The sequence below is a fragment of the Palaemon carinicauda genome, chromosome 22, assembly GCF_036898095.1.
Source record: "Palaemon carinicauda isolate YSFRI2023 chromosome 22, ASM3689809v2, whole genome shotgun sequence".
Taxonomy (NCBI): domain Eukaryota; kingdom Metazoa; phylum Arthropoda; class Malacostraca; order Decapoda; family Palaemonidae; genus Palaemon; species Palaemon carinicauda.
In genome coordinates, this window is record NC_090746.1 from 112,429,655 (window position 1) to 112,436,606 (window position 6,952).

Here is a 6,952-nt window from a genome sequence, read left to right on the forward strand (position 1 = left end):
CAGCATGTTCAACTGAACAGGTTAGTCTCGGGAAGATTGGCATTATGCCCTGCCATTTTGTTGTGTGTTGAGATGGACTATCATGACGACTGGGTTGACTCACCTATTTTGACACTTAAAGTATTGTATGGCCATACTTTGTCCCTTGATTGGAGTGCTTTTCCAGCTAATAATATAATGATAATCTGATTGTATTTCACAATCTTTTGACTTACTGTATTGCAACAATATTTGCTTTATCTTTGCTATTTTATAAAACACTCTTTCTAAGTTGTACTTTACAGTAAAGTCAAAAGAGTAGATGTTATGTTATAGATACTTTTACAATTTACTTAGAATTCTTTCTTCAAATAGTATAAATTCTCTTCAAATAAACATGCAAAGTATGCATCTAATATTTTATATTATTCAATTTTTTATTTCACGTTATGGCTTTCTTCTCTATCGATGATTTTGTCCACGTAAACAAACACATAATATATGTGTAAATGATTTTTCCTGATTTTTTTGTAAAGATTCGTTACTAAACTTTGTTATTCCGGAGTTCAGTCAACACGAATTGATAAATCAGAAGATTTTTTTATCTACTTAATAGAGAATAATAATAATAATAATAATAATAATAATAATAATGATATCACAACTCTTATACTGCCTAACCATGTAGTGTTCTTCAAATGAGCAGGCAGTTTGGAAGCATGTGGGAGCATTTTTCCCCTGGCAGGAGTACATGGCCAGTTTAAAGATTTAAAGGCCGCTCATGAATGGCAGGGGCAAGGGACAGTGACATTGCCATATCGAGCAGGCCAATGCCCTAGGGACTGATCATATACACATATGATCAACGCCCAAGCCTCTCTCCTCCCCAGCTAGGACCCATGGAGGGCCCGGCAATGGCTGCTGATGACTCAGCAGATAGACCTATAGGTTCTCCCAAAGCCCCATCCTTAGCTTACAAGGATAGTGAGGTTGCAGTGACCAAAGAACCTATCTAGTTTGAACGGGACTCGAACCCCAGTCTGGCGTTCACCAGTCAGGGACGTTACACATCAGCCATCACAACCCTAAAACCCATTGCCAGTCATTTGCGTGTATGGCCGGCTTTACTTGAAAAAAATTCCCTACAGTCAAGGTAATTTACTGTAATAAAGCTGGCTCAAACTAAGGAGGCAGCCGACCATGTGAACAAGGTGCATATTGGCTATTTAATTAAGAAGAGTTTCCGTAGTGTAGTGGTTATCACGTGCGCTTCACACGCGCAAGGTCCCCGGTTCGATCCCGGGCGGAAACAGGTGTTTTCATGTTAGTAAGTAAACATTTGGCTTCAACTAATTGAGGACAATTAGTTAATTACTTCTCACTTAGGGCTCTAGTGTTGATCAAGATTTGATGGTTATATCCAGACGTGTCTTGCAGCAAAACTTATATTTGAAGTAACTAATTTGTAGACATCCCTTTTTATTGTGTGAACCTTACTGGGAAGATTATCCTTTAATTGTCCTGCCAAGTTTTACCTTTCATATTTTCAAGTGATTTCGACAACGCAATAATAGATGTTATCTTCCTTTGTTTTGTTTGAATATATAGTTAAGTTTCGAACATTCCAAAAGGAATCATATATCTTCCTTAGTTTTTTTTTTTTTTTTTTTTTTTTTTTTTTTTTTTTTGTTTGTTTGTTTGTTTGTTTGTTAAATAGAAGTAATAAAGAAATAAATTGCGTTCATTGAAGAAAGTTAAAATATATTTTGGATTTTTCTATCACAGATGTCCACACAAACCCTTTTATTTTTCTAATTCCTTTTTCACTCACTTGTACATAACTCCCATCGGGTAAGGAAATTCATTGTATAAAAACTGACTTAAACAGGGGGGCACCCAACCATATGAGGAAGATGTATATTGGCATTACCTTTTAGAAGAGTTTCCGTAGTGTAGTGGTTATCACGTGCGCTTCACACGCGCAAGGTCCCCGGTTCGATCCCGGGTGGAAACAGGTGTTTTCACGGTACTAAGTAAACACTTGCTCGTAGCTTCATCTAATTGAGGACAATTGGTTGAATACTTCTCACTTGGTCAATCCAGCGTGATCAGTATTTGTTGGTTATGTATCCAGATGTGTCTTGCAGCAAAGCATATTGTGAATTAATTAATTTGTAGATATCTCTTTTTATTGATTGAACTTTACAGGGAACGTTATCCTGTAATCATCTTGACGTGTTTTACCTTGCCTTAATTTCAAGTCATTTCAATTATCAAAACACAGATGGTATTTTATTTGGTTATATTTGAGTATTATCGGTTAGCAACTTTTTGCTGAACTTATTGCTTATGGTTTGAGCGAATAGTAACGATCAGTGATTATATATAAACCACAAAACGAGTGCATGCATTCTACCACAGATATCCTTTCATTTAAATTTATACATTTTAGTCAGAGTGAAAAAGGGTGTCTGGCTTTGGGTGGGAGGGGACGAGGTTGAGTTCTTTATTTTTCTTCAATTAAAAAAAAATAGAAATGGGGAAACTAAGTGATGGGGGGCGAGACCTTTAGATTGTTTTTGCAAATTTTAGTTTATATTACATATTTTAGTCTTCTCAGATCCCTTACTGTTCCTCCTGCTCTATTATTATTATTATTATTATTATTATTATTATTATTATTACTATTATTATTATTATTATTATTATTATTATTATTATTAGCTAAGTGTTGTTGATTCATCGGTAATGTTTCTTTTAAGTTGGTACCAGATGCTGACTTGTAATTTTATGGCAGCAATAAGGTTAAAATGTAAAGCTAATTGCGTAACTTAATTCTTGGGCTGATCTAACACACTGAAGCTGAAGGGTGCGTTTTAAAACCTTTTTTTTTTGTAGTTGCACCCAGCATCTATTTACTGCATATTTCCTTTTGATTATATGTTTATAACAAAAACTGTTTCTGTTATTTGTCAAGTAATTACTTTAGATTATAGGTCCAGATTTTCAAGCTCCTGAACAATGGTATGTCTGAAGGTCAGAATACTTCCTGATCTCAGTTTGACACTAACATGCAGATTGGAATCCTTTTACATAGATATTTATTTGTTTTTATATCCTGTTCATGTTGTTGATAGAGGTTTACGTATGGTAATTTCCATTTTTTCTCTCTTTTTCATATTATTTACGAGTATGCAACATACATTAAAGTAAATATCAAAGAAAGCTGTATTGTGAAAATACTGTAAAATTTAGGCTTTGATAGAATTTGTGCGAAGATGAATGAAGTAAATTGCCAAAAAGGGTCTGATGAAGGGGCGGGAGGTTGATTGAAAGAGGTTAGCTAGTTGCGTTCAATTGCAATTCCTCCCCCCCCCCTAAATGAAAAGGATTGTTATTGGTTAATTTTGTGCGCATTTCGATTGTTAGATAATAGGAACGAACTATTTTTTTTCTTTTTTTTTCACACAGACATACACTACCGGAATTATAAAATATACGATGAAAGAAGAGATTTGAATACTACCACGAACTATTATAAATTTCACAATCCCAGGCAAGGTCTGAATGTAATGGAAGAGCAAATTGATGTAAATTTATTTTATTAATTCCGTTGAGCTTAAAACATCTTCATACACTCGATATGTAGTGCTTGATGTAATCGATATCAAAGACGTCTTAAATAAAATTGGTTCACCTTGATTCCTTTGAACTAGGAGTTCGTTTCCGTAGTGTAGTGGTTATCACGTGCGCTTCACACGCGCAAGGTCCCCGGTTCGATCCCGGGCGGAAACAGGTGTTTTCATGTTGATTTAGCACAGATATCCACATCAATCCTTTCTTTTTTTTTTTTTTTTTTTTTTTTTTTTTTTTTTTTTTTTGTAACTCCTTTTCAGTCTTACTCGTACAAAACTCCCATTAGGCAAAGGAATAATATATAGGTATAAAACTGGCTTGAATTATGGAGGCACCCAATCATGTTAGGAACATGTATATGGGCAACATTATTTAGATGAGTTTCCGTAGTGTAGTGGTTATCACGTGCGCTTCACACGCGCAAGGTCCCCGGTTCGATCCCGGGCGGAAACAGGTGTTTTTTTTAACTAATTTGTTTACATGTCAAACCCAAGACCGAGAAATGAGAATGGCCGAAATGATGATGATGTGATGAAAATGGGGCCACGAGAAGAAATGTGTACTGAAATTATTTTGATTAAAAGAACAAAATATTGGAAGTATTGAAGAAGCTTCAGGAAGGAAGACTATAGTGGTTCGGTCATATTTTGCATAGAAAAGTGCCCTGTTTGTTAAAGTGCCTTGGACATTGAAGAAGGAGAAGGTAAAGGTCAAAGCAACCCATTTTAAGGGCTGTTTTTTTCGGCCAAAGCAACCCATTTTAAGACCTTTTTTCGGCCAAAGCAACCCGTTTTAAGACCTTTTTTCGGCCAAAGCAACCCATTTTAAGGCATTTTTTTAGACCAAAGCAACCTATTTTAAGGGCTTTTTTTCGGCCAAAGCAACCCATTTTAAGACCCTTTTTCGGCCAAAGCAACCCATTTTAAGGCATTTTTTTTAGGCCAAAGCAACCCATTCTAAGGGCTTTTTTTCAGCCAAAGCAACCCATTTTAAGACCTTTTTTCGGCCAAAGCAACCCATTTTAAGACCTTTTTTTCGGCCAAAGCAACCCATTTTAAGACCTTTTTTCGGCCAAAGCAACCCATTTTAAGACCTTTTTTCGGCCAAAGCAACCCATTTTAAGGCATTTTTTTTTAGACCAAAGCAACCTATTTTAAGGGTTTTTTTCGGCCAAAGCAACCCATTCTAAGACCTTTTTTCGGCCAAAGCAACCCATTTTAAGGCATTTTTTTTAGGCCAAAGCAACCCATTCTAAGGGCTTTTTTCAGCCAAAGCAACCCATTTTAAGGGTAGTTTTTTTCTGTCCAAAGCAACCCATTCTAAGGGATTTTTTTTTAACTCAAAAACAATGTATATATAAGATTGATATGGAACAGCAACATTATTTAATAATGGGTAAATGCTGTAAAGTAAGGTTTCTGAACTTTCTGTTTTCCTTAGTTTTTGTCATCCCTATATTAAAAATTTATTTCCTTGCAGGAAAAGTTGACTTTGTCTTATTGTAAAAGAGTGTCTTTGATCCCATTGCAAAAAAACACATATCTAGATAAAAAATGAGCCTTGGAAAGACACACACATATATATATATATATATATATATATATATATATACACACAAAAACTTTATATATGCATATAATTTAAATGTTTGTATATATATATATATATATATATATATATATATATATATATATATATATATATATATGAACATATATCACAAGCACACGTGATTTTAATTAATGTAAATATCACCCACGAAATGCATTTAATACCGAATTCTATCTTGGGAAATACATATCCACTTGGAATTCATTTTATGGTAACAGCTTCTGGCCGGGTGGTGATTCGAACCACCACCTGTACGGCTAGAAACTATGCTTGGCAGGGACCCTACCGACTCAGCTATCAAGAGAGACTCTCTTGATAGCTGAGTCGGTAGGGTCCCTGCCAAGCATAGTTTCTAGCCGTACAGGTGGTGGTTCGAATCACCACCCGGCCAGAAGCTGTTACCATAAAATGAATTCCAAGTGGATATGTATTTCCCTAGATAGAATTCGGTATTAAATGCATTTCGTGGGTGATATTTACATATATATATATATATATATATATATATATATATATATATATATATATATATAAAGGGAAAGTCAGAAGATGAAAGGTATACATTTTTGCATTTATTATTATCATTATTAATATCACTAACTAAGCTACAACTATCGTTTAAAACAGGACGCCAAACATCACAATGGCTCCAACAGGGAAAATAGCCTAGTGAGGAAAGAAATGAGATAAGTAACAAATAAACTATAAAAACATAAAATGTATAAGTTATATATGGTCTATGACGATCCATAGATCATATATAACTTATGTCAACCTGTTCAACAGAAAAACATTTCCAAAACGTTTGAACTGTCGAAGTTCCACTAATTTAACTGCCTGATGAGAAAGAGCCTTCCACAATCTTGTCATAACTGGAATAAAATTTTTAGAATTCTATGTAGTATTGAGCCTTATGATGGAGAAGGCAAGACTCAAAAGAAACTGCATACCTATGCTAAGGTACAGTCTTGGAAGATCTGAATGCAAAGGATGGTCAGAATTATGAAAAACCTTAAGCAACATGAATAAACAACTAACTGAACGACGGTGCCAGAGATTGATATCTAGATCAGGAATAAGAAATTTGATAGACTTCGAGTTCCTATCCAAAAAATTAAGATGAGATTCAGCAGCTGAAGGCCAGAGAGATTGGTGCTCAGAATATGGTAGAATTTAAGAATTAGATAATTTTTTTCTGATTAGCTCCATCACCAAAAATCTTAGGTTTCTCAATATGCCAGTTATTACTCTAATTAAACCTCATTTTAATTGTTGAATGTGAGATGGTGATATTTAAAGAAATTCAATTCTTTTCCTGTTGCCATATCATACAATATTAAGGCTGTGATCCTTATATGGAGTTCGTAAAATTTTCCATACATATCTACATATAAGTATATATATTTTACTGTAACATGCGTGAGTGTTTTTTGCCTTTGAATATACGCGCCACTGCTATATCGGATTCCATTAATTGATAAATTCAAACTGAAGAAGATGGAAACCCATATAAATAATAGTTGGATATTTATCTGAGCACCCTAATAATAATAATAATTATATCTGAGATGCCCTCCAAAGAATCTGATAAACTGAGGCTTAAACGCCTCTGATGGATGAAAGCTCGCCATCGATTTGTTTTTCAAATGAGATGAAAGACACATTGAACGGGTCCCTGGATTGCTGGCGAGAAAAGACCACCACTTCCTCACGATAGCATCAATCT

General features: G+C 34.7%; 4 non-coding genes across 4 annotated transcripts; all 4 read left to right on the forward strand.

The window, feature by feature from the left end:
• Window positions 1-1,218: 1,218 nt before the first annotated feature.
• Window positions 1,219-1,291, forward strand: TRNAV-CAC (transfer RNA valine (anticodon CAC)). Its single transcript has one exon. It is a non-coding gene; the product is annotated as a tRNA-Val (tRNA).
• Window positions 1,292-1,920: 629 nt separating this feature from the next.
• Window positions 1,921-1,993, forward strand: TRNAV-CAC (transfer RNA valine (anticodon CAC)). Its single transcript has one exon. It is a non-coding gene; the product is annotated as a tRNA-Val (tRNA).
• A 1,708-nt stretch (window positions 1,994-3,701) lies between these two features.
• TRNAV-CAC (transfer RNA valine (anticodon CAC)) lies at window positions 3,702-3,774 on the forward strand. The gene has a single exon. It is a non-coding gene; the product is annotated as a tRNA-Val (tRNA).
• A 221-nt stretch (window positions 3,775-3,995) lies between these two features.
• TRNAV-CAC (transfer RNA valine (anticodon CAC)) lies at window positions 3,996-4,068 on the forward strand. The gene has a single exon. It is a non-coding gene; the product is annotated as a tRNA-Val (tRNA).
• The last annotated feature ends 2,884 nt before the right edge of the window (window positions 4,069-6,952 follow it).